Genomic DNA, 13,286 nt, shown 5'->3' with positions numbered 1-13,286 from the left:
GTGAAAATAGATACATTTATAATCATGGAAAAATAAAAATGTCTGAATTATAACCATTTACCATTTTGTTTCTTCTCCTACTCTTTGTTCTTTCAGACTGTGAGCTCTGGAAAAAGTCTTCAGTCTTACACAGTTACTCTCAGACATCATGACATACCAATCTCAAGTGATGCTTATATAATTAGATAGTAGAGAACCTAACTCATACTTTCTTCCGTGTTTTCAGCTTACTTGATAGCCTTCTTTGATTTCCAATCTTTTTATAGAGTTTTTCTGGGGGAACTTTCTGGATTTGTACCCACTTCAAAAAATTTTATATTTGTTTTACCTCCTGATGCTTCTTTTCATTTTTCACACTTTTGGATGAAGGGTATTGAGTCTTAGCATTTTCATTGTATAATGTGTTATTTACTCTAGGGGCACTGAAAGATCCAAGTCAAAACGTAACAGCTCAGTTGTGACATAAAAATATGTGACAAAAAGCAAGACACTTTCTCTCCCACAGCACAGCAACTTTATGAAGTCAAATGAAGGTGCTGCCGCCTTTGACGCTGGTGCTGTCAGACAATGACACCTTGGGTAAGCCTAACCACCCGTCCTGGAAAGGCCCCCCAGATTCTACCCTCAGTTTTGTGCAATCTCCATTTGGGTGTGAGCTCAGGCTGTTCACAGACTGCGTGCTGCGTGGCTGGGTGTCCCTCCCTGCCGCTCAGGGGACAAGCGTTCACATCCCTGTACTGTTACTAACCCCTTCATGACCACAGGGAAAGTCATTTTGGACGTCCCTTAACTTAGCCGTCAATAAGCCGGTGTCTGCTTTAACTTAGATATCTCTCACTAGTCAATGAAGAGAGACAGGAAGAGGAGGAAGAAATAGGAAGAGATAGGAAACTCCAGAGGATAATAAACTGCATCTTAAGAGAGGTTGTCTGAGATGGATGAAGTAAGTTACTTCTCCGTGGAAGTGTTTCTCTCTTTCCACTATGCACTGGCAGAGCCTGGACACCTATCTTACACCTCAATTCTCATTTTTGCGTGGCTAAAATTACATGAGATCAATATCATGGTTTGCTTCTCTTCTCTTATCTTATCTCATCTCATTTTATCTTACCATCTGAGACAGTAAATTCTTCACGAGGGGAGTAGCACTTCCTATGCACTGGAGTGGCACCTAGTATAATGACATGTGATTTCAGCTGAGGCCTACAAATCACAGTAATAAAATAAAATCAGTTTACTGCTTTCTATTCTGTCATTAGTGATTCTTCAAAGTTTTTGTGAGGTTTACAATGTGGGTTCTAAAATATCAAGTTTCTGTGGGAGAGCAAACAAAAACACTTACACAAAGATCAGCCACTGTTTGAGGGAAGACTTCTGGGGTTTGAAATAACTTATAGGTCCAATTAGCTGAGTAGATAACTTACTCAAAATGCTTGATTAATTCCTTGGGCCAATAAGCTGTTATAATTTAATTCAGGTGTTTTATATACAGCAATTCCAAATATGAATGATCATACTTGTACACCATTCATTGGTAGAAATATTTCATCATATTTACAAAGTTGGTCCAGCTGCAGAAATACCCATTTCCATGGGGGGGTTGTCTCTGTGTAGAGTTGAACAAAGCACTTCATGCTCCCTGTAACTTCTGCTTTCTTCTCCTCTTTTCACTTCTGGAGGATTTTGCAAAACTCACTTTTGCTGAATTATTGTTGAAAAAGACTGGAAACTATTCTCCCTGCTTTGCTCAGGTACTGTAACACTGTTTTGGGCTGGGGTCTTTACCAGACTATTTCCAGAAGCATCAGGATGTTTGTGCCAGGAGGCCGCTTCCCATACTTAAATATTCAGCTTCTTATTTCTGGTTGATTCAAAATATTTTTCTAACCTTCAAACGTCTCCACAGATTCTTTGCCTCCTCTTCTTACCAGCGTATGAACTTTCATTAGCTCATTTTTCTGAGCTGCCTCCACAGGCGGAGCAGCAGGAATATCAGACAGAGCCGATGACTCCGATGCTCTAAGAGCCTCCCAGAGTTTCACACTCACAGAAACTCTTCAGGAGCCTCACAGTTTCGCAGAAGAGTTGCAGCTGTAGCGTTTGTTCTTTGCATGCAACAGAGATGGCTGAGCACAAATGCAAATCATTATTGTCACTGTATTTCTACACTATATGTCATCGTTAGTGTATAAAAAATGTTACATTTTCTTTTTTTCAAGTAGAAAGGAATACTTGCTTCTTATGATGCTATTCAGCTTTTCCAAAGCGTCTCCTTTTCATATAGGCTTGATTCTTCTTTCCATCTTATCTTCCCCGTCCTCAAGAGTGTGCAGTAGTTAGTCTCAGGAGTAGACAACCTCCTTAACAGTTATACTCCTTTTTTATCCACTGATTTTTTTTAAATTTCCATTGGAGCACAATTTGATGTTTCATATTCTTTTTATTCTTTCTGAATCACCAACCCTTGCTTTTCACATTCCGTTCTATTATCGATGTTTCAGTGTTATGTAAGGAGTAGCAGTATTTTCTGCAACTACAAAGCCACTCAAATATTTAGAATTTCAGATGCAATGATGCACATCATATATTGTAACGAGAGATCTGTTAAATACAACCATAAAGTCCAAATCATTCAGACTTTAAAAATAGGGTAGATACACATTTTTTTCTTGCATAAATTGTATTGGCATTCAGTCATGAAGAATTTCATTCTCTTACATTATTATCGCATTTTGTAAAGTGATGTTGGTGTTGGTATACGTTTACAGCAGGCAAGGGGCAGAATAACTCCAGAAAACAGGCTGCTGGGAAGACAGCTGCAGACACTTGTCATCAGTGTAAGTTGAGGAATCAGGAGTCCTAGGTGGCCCATGGGAGCTGCATGATATTGGCTACCTGCACGTGTTGCAACCGAGAAATCAGTAAGTGAATGCAATGTCCTAATTTTTCTTTTTTTTTTACCATTATATTTCCTCTATACAGAACTGCAATCTACTGTTCACATGAAAAGTGACAGTTGTGGCACTCAGGACTGTGGAAGTGAAAGGGCTTCTGGTCCATGAATGGAAAACAGTGGATATTTTGTCATAGGTTTTAAAGAGCCAGAATGTTTTTGCTGCCTAAAATAACTGAGATTGAGGAGATCACAGAATGAGTGTTAAAATTTCAGTGCACATTTACTAATTGCATCTATAATGCTATTATAGGCATGTTTATATAACAGCATGCTCAGCCTCATTTTGGTATGCTTCCACTATAGCAACATTTATGGTACCAGTTTCTGCATTTGCTGGATGTGCATGCATTTATGCACGAGAGGACCTGGAACCGGCAAAATCAGGAGCAAAAATTCTGTCCTCACTGCCAGCGCTCTGGAGCATGTGCCAGGGGCTGTTAAAGCTGCCAGCCTCCCCCCATTCCCGCCATCCTTCTCTGGGCAGCTCTTGTGGTCTGCCTCCCTCTTACTGTGCAGCCAGCTGGACCCTGCGAGACACGCTCGACACTCCCACCACAGCCCCCTTCCCCAACAGTGACCTTCTGCTAATGATCTGGAAATCCGTCCTTCCACCAGACTCAAAGCCAGAGGCAAGGGAGGATTTGAAATGAGGCCTGATGCCCAGCTGATGTGCTAGGTCCCAGATATTTCCCTAGGAGAAACTCACTCTCAGTGCTTATTAAATCCATCTGTTGATCAATTGGTGTTTCTATTTTCCGCTGCTCCTTGGCAGCTCACGTACATTGTGACTGACTGGTTCAGACAGCTAGGTCAGAACAAATTGTACTAATTGCATGCAACCATTTTATTTAAAAAAAACTTCTGCCTGTTCAAGAATATCCTAGAGCTAATCTTAGGTACAGTACCTATTTGATTATCTCTCTAAAAAAGCACAGATGACTACATGTTAGAACATTGGCTTCAAACAATATTTTATTGCGGGGAGGGTAACGACTCGGCTCCTATCACTCCCGCAGTCACAGGGTGCTATCGAGGCTGCTTTACTGTGCATGCTTCGGGCTGTCTTCCCAGACAGCACCATCATCAGCGGTGCCAGCACCGTTTAGCATCTTTGCCAGGTGCTCTCGGGCTTGCCCCAGGACAGGGAGGAGGTGGCAGTGAACTGAGCAAGGCCCTGCGTTTTTCCACGTACAATTGGGGAAGGCAGGGGAATGGATAGAGGACGACTGGGCCAGCAGACCAAGGCATTTGCTTGTTTTTTTTCTCAGTTCACTTGCTCTAGGACCTTTCTTACAAAGCTGGGCCCAATGCCTAGCCACTCCCGTGGGAGCCGTCATTAATGGATTACTAAAACACACAGTATGCTTGTCTGATGGCTGAATTTATTCACGATGTCATTTTGAATTTCCTGAAGATCAGTCCTGTGCTCTCTCAAGAATGCCTAGCATAGCTCTACAGCACAAAGCTACCTTTCAGTTAAGAAAGTTATTAAGTGACAGCTGCAAGAAAATGTGATAGCTACATAATTTGGAAGCCTTTCCAGGAACAGTCCCTCCCCCCTAGTTTCCAGTGAATATATTATTGACAAGGAGGTAGAAACTCTTTCAACTGTGGTGTTAAAAAATATAATAGGAGCCATGGCATTTTGAAAATCCAGGGCTCCTGACGTTCTGCATAATAGCATATTCTGAAGGGAGGTGAAACTTTCCATGTTTCTGAATTTTCACAGGTGCAGAACACACTGATGCGATAGATGCTCCTCCTGATATGGGTATCAGAATTGCTCCCTTAATTCCAAAGAATTAGAGATCACCCAAGTGTAATAAAAGAACTGGCTCGTGAATACAATGTTTTGGGCCAGCTGGGTAGTCAGCAGAAACGTTCACCTGCTGGGATGGCTCCTGTGACTTGTGAGAGGGCAGCTTTGGCAGGCTCCAGAGTGATTCCTCCTACACTCCTGTGAGGTTTACATGCATGCTACACAGTCTCAAGTCATTGATCTTCTCACTTTCATATTGAAAAGATATCTTTCTCCTTTCTCCTTCTCCTTTTACTGACTTTCTACCACCAAATAAAATAATATAGCCTTGAAGAACATAATTTATAATAAAACCACTGATACAGCTTTAACTCTAAAGGTGTGAAGAGTGCCATGGTAATCATAAACTCCAGTCTTAAAAATAAATTGCATAACCCATAGGTAGCAATTTGTGTGGTTGAATCATTGTAAAATAATTCTGTATGCCTTACTGTGGTGCTCAAAGAACACTAAATCTTGAATATGTTATTTTCTAGTGAAGCCCTTTAACCTGTACAATCCTGCATCTTTAACATATTGCAGGAATTTTACCAGTATAAAACCTCAAAGGTTAAAAAATGCCACATGTCATATTAAACTCTCCTCAAATTATTAGAACCCAAAGGTCACCATGTTAGTTTGAGATTTAGAGTTTCATAGTTCAGGCTTTCCTCCCAGTTTCACAGAAGGCTTTTCTTCTATACAACAGAAATTATTCCTTTTCTAAAGGTTAATTTGTGAGTCTAGATGTGATTCAGTGCTTTCTATGGATTAGCTGCCTTCTAATTTAAGAGTGGCAGCAGTACTGAGTCCCTTCTTCACCAGTGTTATACAGATACTTTACTGAAGTGAAGGAACAGCACTGGGCTTGATATTCAGGTGTGTTACAAGTTGCAGATCCTCTATAAATTAGTGGAACTATTGGTACTTACCCGTTCATCTGGATTTCCCCCTACCTCCTTAAAGCCATCCAGTGTTTAATGTTAGAGCGCTCCATCTGGGATAATTGTGTAGATTCCTCTCTCTATTCAGAGGAGACAGATAGGCACCCCACTCCAAAATATATTGTTATGTGGGATGAACTCGCTCCTCAATGTTTGTCTTTCTCCGTTCACCAAAGAATGACTCTAAATGACCAGCTTGGATTAGATTAATTCCACCTCCACTCTGAGATGCCTAGCCAAATTTTTCTGCAACAGGGACTCCTGCAGTAAGTTTGGTCTGCCTTTCTGGGAGATCAAGTATTGCCCATATGGATTTCCTTTCCCCCTGGAAGACTTCAGTAATTAAAATATAGGAAGAAAAATGCTTGCAATAGATAGAAAAAAAGAGCTAGTAGAGAAAATAAATGTTCACGATGTACTCAGATAGTAAAGTGAGTATATCCAAGTGAAGTCCATCAGACATTAAATCCAGCTGAATTTTTTTCTGTAGATTGTTTTCTGAGGAAAAATTCCATTCTGCTGACATTTGAATGCTTCATGCGACAGTGCTGGTTTTTGTGAACCTTTTGGCAGCAAAAAGTTGAACACTATATTTCAAATATTTTGTATTGGTTCTTTTTGTGACTATAACATATTTATGTTAGATTATGTATATCTAGATATATATCATTTCATGTATGCCTATTTCACTATTAGTCAAATATTAAGGCTTTAGAAGAAAGGAAAATCCAACCAGCATGATTGAAATACAGAATTCTGATCATCTCAGACCTTTTTGGTGACCTCCAATTGATTTTTTTTCAGAAGTCTTAATTTTCTGTGAAATTCTAATAATCTGTTAGTTTTAAGGAAGAATTTAAAAACAGAATTTTGTGTTGACAATAATTTTTTGTTGCTAAGCAGTCCTAATACTTGCATTGCATTGTCTAACATTCCCCTTCTCAAGTAACTGCAAGCTGTAATCCATGCATCTGTATGTGTTTCCTATTAACTAGCAGTTTTATATTTAAGGATAAAGTATGCAGAGGTGAACAGAACTATACAAACACAGGTGCATGCTATAATAGAGAATGCCTTTTTGATTGCTTAAATGAAGACTTATTTCAGTACACAGCTGCTTGGTACACTAACACTTCTCCCTTAGCCATTGTTTTTAACAAGTCGTTAAACCTGCTCCAAGGAGTATTTTATGACATCTGCTAGTAAATATATAGAATAGTGCAGTTTTATGTGTAATAATAAGTTTTCTTTAACATTGGGTGAAAAATATCAAAATTTCAAACTGAAATGGCCTTTTTAAATAGATGAGGCCTTTGATTTCGGATAACAGTGAAGTATCAACGTTCAACTTTTTGCAAGATAAAAAAAAAATTGTTCTCGGATTCACCAGTAAAGTTATTTAAGATATATGCGTACTTCCAAACTATAGTCCGAAAGCAATGGGCTAAGCATTAGTGATTTCCAATATATAAAACATCTCTGTACAGTAGAAAAGGACAGAACAGGCAGTTTTTGGAATTTCCTTTTTTGAAGAGCTTGCTATTGACATACAGACTCATGAAATGTTGGGACGGAGGATCACTAGATTATATGTAACTTAACCTCCAGGATCTCACTGACACCCAGCTTTTAGAAAGAGTTCCTGGGGAGAGCCAGGGAGCAACGGGGCTGAAGCCTAACCTCTGCACAGGAGAAATTAATGTAAAGTACAATAAGCAATAGAATTAGTGGACACTTTGGATAAATACAGTCTACTTCAGAAGCATCAATGTGGCCTCGGTAAGGAGAAGTTTCTCCTTTGAAATCAACAGGCGTTCCTTAGAAAAGACAAGAAGGATGTGGATGTGATGGCCTGGTTGGCAGATCCTGTTTGGAGTCCTCAGAAGTTTCCAACAGATTCTTTCACAAAAAGCTTTTAAGCGAAGTAACGGGATAAAAAGGACAGTGTTTGCATAGCTGATTAATTGTTGGAAATGACAGTTCTTGCATGACTGATTAATTATTTGAAATGTAGGAAATAGAAAGTCAGAGTAAATGGTAGAAGTCTGAGCAGGGACCTGGGTTGTTCAACATATTCGGAAACAATCTGGAAAAGGGGACTAGCAATGACATGACAAAGCTTGCTGATGGTGCAAAATTATTCATAGCAGGAATAAGAACAAGGACAAGGGCTAAACGTAAAGAGTGGCAGAAAGACCTTACAAGGCTTAATGGCTGGACAATAAAATGGAAGGTGAAATTCTATGTAGAGAAACATTAAGTGATGTGCACAGGTAAAAAAATTTAACTTCGCATATGAAATAGTGGACTTTGAGCTGACAATTACTTCTCAAGAGTAAAATCTTGAGATTGTAATGAATATTTCCATGGAAATGTCAGTCTCGGTGCTTAATAGTGGTCAAAGAAGCAAATGCAAATGGTAAGAGTTATTAGGAGAAAATAGAGAAGAGAACAGAAAATGTCATAATGCCTTTGTGTGAACTTATGGTTTGCCCATATCTTGAGTACTGCATAAAACACTGTTTCCCTCATCTCAAAAAGGATACAGGAGAGCTGAAAAAGGTTTGGAGAAGAGCAACAAAGAGGATTATGGGTACTGGACAGCTTCCACCTGCATAATAACTGAATAAGCTAGGACTGTTCAGGCTGGGAGAAAGACCAATGCAGGAAAGGGCAAGGAGGTCCAAAACATCCTAAGTGATGTGAAGAGGAGGATAGAGGTCGCTTTATTCACTACCTCTTCCAATCCAAGTAATAGAGGTGTTCAACAGAGATCACAGGAGGCAGGTTCAAAACCAAGTGAGGTGTTTCTTCATGCAGAGGGCAGTCAAACTGTGAACTAAGTGCCTGTGGCCATTGTGGGTGCTAAAGCCTTCAACAGCAGTGTGGACAAATTCATGGAAGAGAAATCCACACCTAGTTCGGGAGATACTGAGGAGAAAACAGCTGGAAGCTGGGATCATACTGAGGGAAAGCATCCCTTCATTATACAAGACCCAGTTACCACTGTTTAATATGCTTCCATCAGTTAAAATGTATCTTCCATAGAGGTATCTAGTCTTGATTAGAGTACATCCAAGAAATGGAAAAAGCATTGCATTGCAGCAAAAGTACAATGCTTCAAGTGTGTTGCAACATGTGCAGGAAGCAGAGCAGCAGAGATCTTTGATGAGAACACTGGGAGAAGAAAAGAAACTGAGGAAGAGCAAAGACGAGGTTATTGGGGAGGAAATAATTTATTTAAAAGCTGAGGAGGCGAGTACAGAGGGGTAGAACTGATGGTATTCAAGAGTAGACAGGACCAACTGGTAATTTGCAGAGGGCGATAAAATTTACAGGGCTGATGAGAAGTCTCCTGCTTTTCAAATAACTTCTGTTTTGCATTCTTCTTTCCTTCACTAGATTGAAGAGCCCTTTTATTCTAGTTTTTCCATTCCTGCAAAGGTACACCAATAAGGATCAATGTAGGTATGCCTATTTTGCCTAAAATACACAGGTCATAGCAAGGATCAGAATTTCCAAAGAGTATGACTTCCTATATTCTTCCAAATATCTTTTATTTTGGGATAATGAAATAGCTCAACACTATATGCTGGTTTCTTTGGCAAAACTAAATACTTCTTTTTTATAACAACAAATCACAATGAAATCTGAAGATCTAAGGACATCAGTAGGTCTACCTGTGTAGATCAGCTTCGTAAAATTGGGTCCATACTGTGACAGAGAATTGCTAGGCTACTTTAATATATCCAGCCTAACTTGAAAGCGCTGGTTTTCTGAAACAACAACAAAAAATCTTTTTCATCATTCATGTTTACTTCAGATGCATGCCTTTCACCTTTATGAACCTTATGATGTTATAGTTTTCCCCTGAACACAGTGCTGAAAATCTTCCTAGTGGGCCGGAAACATTTCCGTTGATTTCAGGTTGTCAAATTTAGTGGTATATGAAAAAAGAATCTATGATTAAATTAGCACAGACATTACAGTAGATGTTTGGAATACAATAGTCAGGAGGCTTCCCTATTATTTGACATGCAATTAAACAGGCTTATGTGCTGAAAAGCAGAAAGGTGACAGCACTGGGGAATACTGCAAATCATATTTTTGGCTTTGATTAGTTTGAAGTTTACATCTGCTTTTGTGGATTTTTTACCCATATAATTACACAGGCTAAAATCTCTGCTACATCTAGAAGTCAGCTTAATACAAAGACAGAGGGCAGCAAGGACTCCAAACCTATGAAAATTGTAGCCACCACTGCTAAAACAAGCAACAAGCACTTTTCTTTAATTCTTGCCACAAAAGGCACCTACAATGTTTGCTCTGCCTGCTATGGAAGAAAATAAAAGACATAGACCTCCTCTGGACAGCTTAAAGACTAATGGTAAAGGGGAGAACTAAGATGGCAACAAAACATTTCGGAGTTTGTGATCATAGGAAAGCACTGAATGGTCTCAGCTGGGTGCTGCCTCAGCCAAAAGGCCCGAGAGTCTCCACCTAGTGTTTGAGTTGTAACTGCAGGGGGAGACAAGCATAAATTTTACCTCTCTTGGATTGATGGTTTGCAATTCAAAGATGGGCACAGCTCTACTGTTGCTAATGAAGGCTGATGTAATCCTTCACCTTTGGGTTTTAAGGGAATTTGAGTATTTCAGGGGTATGAAGGAAAATGCTGTTTCTCTGGCAGGTACCTTCATCACTGGTTGATGTGGAGCATTTTTGATCATGAGGTGTTGCTCAATTGGCTAGTAGGTTCATATGGATTCAGAATAGTTGGGGTTGGATCTCTGAAATCATTTAGTCACACCCCCAGCTCAAGCAGGGTCAGTTAGAGCAGGATGCCCAGGACTGTGTCCAGCTGGATATTGAATATCTCTGATGATGGAGCCTCTGGGCAACCTCTTCCAGTGTTCAACCACACTCACAGTGAAGAAGTGTTCTGTTTTGGTCAAGAGTAATTTCCTATATTTCAATTTGTGCCCGTTGCCTCTTGTCCTGTCACTGGGCACCACTGAGAAGAATCTGTCCCTGTCCTCTTTACATCCTCCCATCAGATATTCATATACATTGAAAAGATTCACGCTCAGTCTTCTCTTCTCTGCGCTGAACACTCCCAGCTCTCTTAGCCTCACCTCACACTGGAGATTCTCCAGTCTCTTAATTATCCTTGTGGCCCTTTGCTGGACTCACTCCACTATGTCCATGTACCGTATGTAAATATATTTGTATATATGTGCACATACACACACACAGACACATACATATGTACATATGTAAATACTTACATTGGGGTGTGTGTGTGTGTGTGTGTGTGTGTTATATATATCCTATATTATATATATAAATATATATAGCGTATATATACATATTTCATCTTCCTTCTAATAAGGCTGCACAGAGACTTGTAAAGACCTGGAGAAAGAAGGGAACCACCTGGGTGCCACTATTATTACAATTTGACAATTAACATTGCAATGATCTTTGAAAAAATGTACAGAAGGTGCAGCAACAAAGTGCTCTTGAGAAGGAGGTCTCTTGGGGAAGAGCAAAGAGGGAGGAAAAAAGACAGATATGTTTGAAAAAAAATTTTGAGAAGCTTTGGGACTGTGATTTCACCTAAGACTAGTAAAGTCAACAGAAAGCTTTTTCTCTTCTATTAAATATGATGAGCTATGGTCTGGACAAAACACTTTAATCTCTGCAAATCTCAAGAAATGGAAATGAAGAGACAAAGGTGCAGGATGAGGAAAATACTAGGGGAACAAGAAGCATGAGAATTGTGTCCTTCCAAAAGGCAGCAAGCTTCAGTAATATGCTGGTCTTTTGTGAGTTTTTTTCTTCTTTTTATTTTTGAACACATATATTTAATTAAAGGTTTTAGTACATCCATAATAATCTGGGAACATTTCCTTTTTGTTAGATAATAATTGAATCTTGGGTTAGTTACATGTTCTCTGCTCACTTATGATTGTCATTCCTTCCAGAAAGAGGAAGCATTCACAAGTTACTTATTTTCATTGTCATTCTCCATCTCTTAGAGTCTCTGAGGATCTCTCTGAAGAAAAATAGCGTCAGGAATTATCTTCATGTACTGCAGTCAGTGGTAGTATGAGGAAGCACCATTTTAGCTAAGGTACTTGGATGTATTGTGCTCTAATAAGATTACCGAGAGCTTAATCGCTGTGTGCACCCTGTTTTAAATAACTGCTTATTTCACTCTGTGATGTGCCCACTTGCCGCTCAGTTCCCTGGCAAGCCTGAGAAACCTAAGTTGAGTCTCTGAGGCAGCCCCGGTGCTTGCATTGCAGTCTGCCCGGGGCTGCTCTGGGGACGCAGAGGCCATCTCCACTCCCCCGCACGAGCCCTGCAGCTCAGCCAGCTTCATGTGTAGGGCAGACACCCCGGTTTGAATAAACGTGACTTGGGGATGGTATCGCTTGTGTTTTGTGCATGTGGCACTTGCAAAGTTAAATCTAAAAACTGAAATATTGTTGCTGAAATTCCTCCAGAGCATGAGGAAAGTCCAGGGGACCAAAACAGAAGATAAGCTATACTCGCATGGCATTAATTCTATCAGGAAGGAAGTTGTGAATAAAATAAAGACATGATTGCTGAGGAACATGAACTGTGGCTTACTCTGACTCATTTTGACTGTGAATGATTTTGGCACATCGTTTTCCTCTCACTATTTCACAGTGAGCCCCATCATATTTGCTCTTTCCCTTAAAGCTTCGAATTGTGTGATATGAGGAAGACGGACAGTTTTTCTTGGAGTTCTACCTCTTAGAGTTGTAAAGAATGCCCTGATGTTAGGACTTGTGAGTCCACTAAAAGCTGAAAACACAAAAAGCTTACTAAAATAATCCACAATTTAAAAATTAATATCTTACCATTTTTAAGATAATTGCTGGTTTTTTAGTCATGAATCAAGGTTTTGAACACTTGGCATCGGCTGTAATGGTTTTTCCATCTGTAAAATGGGAATAAATATAATTAACTGCCTCAAAGAGTTAATCACTTGGAAGAACATTTCAGATGGAAGTTACTATATCCCTGTAAAGTATTAGTGTTGTTAGTTAGGATATCTTGGGCAATTAAAGTACAAATTTTGCTAAACTCAGGCTTTTAACTAACAACATAACATAGAATATGTTCTTCCTCTATATATAATACCCCGGAGAAAAGCTTAAATCTATATTTACTGTCCAACAGAAGGGATGAGTTGGCTTGTTCAAGGCAAATTGCATTAAGTGTAGAAACCCAACAAAAACATCAATTACTGTGTTAGCCTTTATGCACTCAGCTTGAGGTTGTTCACCATTCATGTGGGAACAATTACCTTTATGGATTATTGATTATACTCAATCCACAGGCAGCTGTGGGCCTCATAAGGCACTTTGTGGTTGCAAAAAGGGTAAATTTTGTAGGCTCTTTCAAGAGCCTTCCTGAATAATTTGAGAATGTATTAATCAACCTCTAGGATCACTTACCACTAGTAATCAGACTAGATGGATAATTTGATTAATTAGTGATTCTTTGGGATGCAAATAGATACAGTAATAACGTTATGTAAACTGCAAAAAAT

This window comes from Struthio camelus, chromosome 1 (genome assembly GCF_040807025.1).
Source record: "Struthio camelus isolate bStrCam1 chromosome 1, bStrCam1.hap1, whole genome shotgun sequence".
NCBI classification, from domain to species: domain Eukaryota; kingdom Metazoa; phylum Chordata; class Aves; order Struthioniformes; family Struthionidae; genus Struthio; species Struthio camelus.
Note: the sequence above shows the minus strand (reverse complement) of the source record.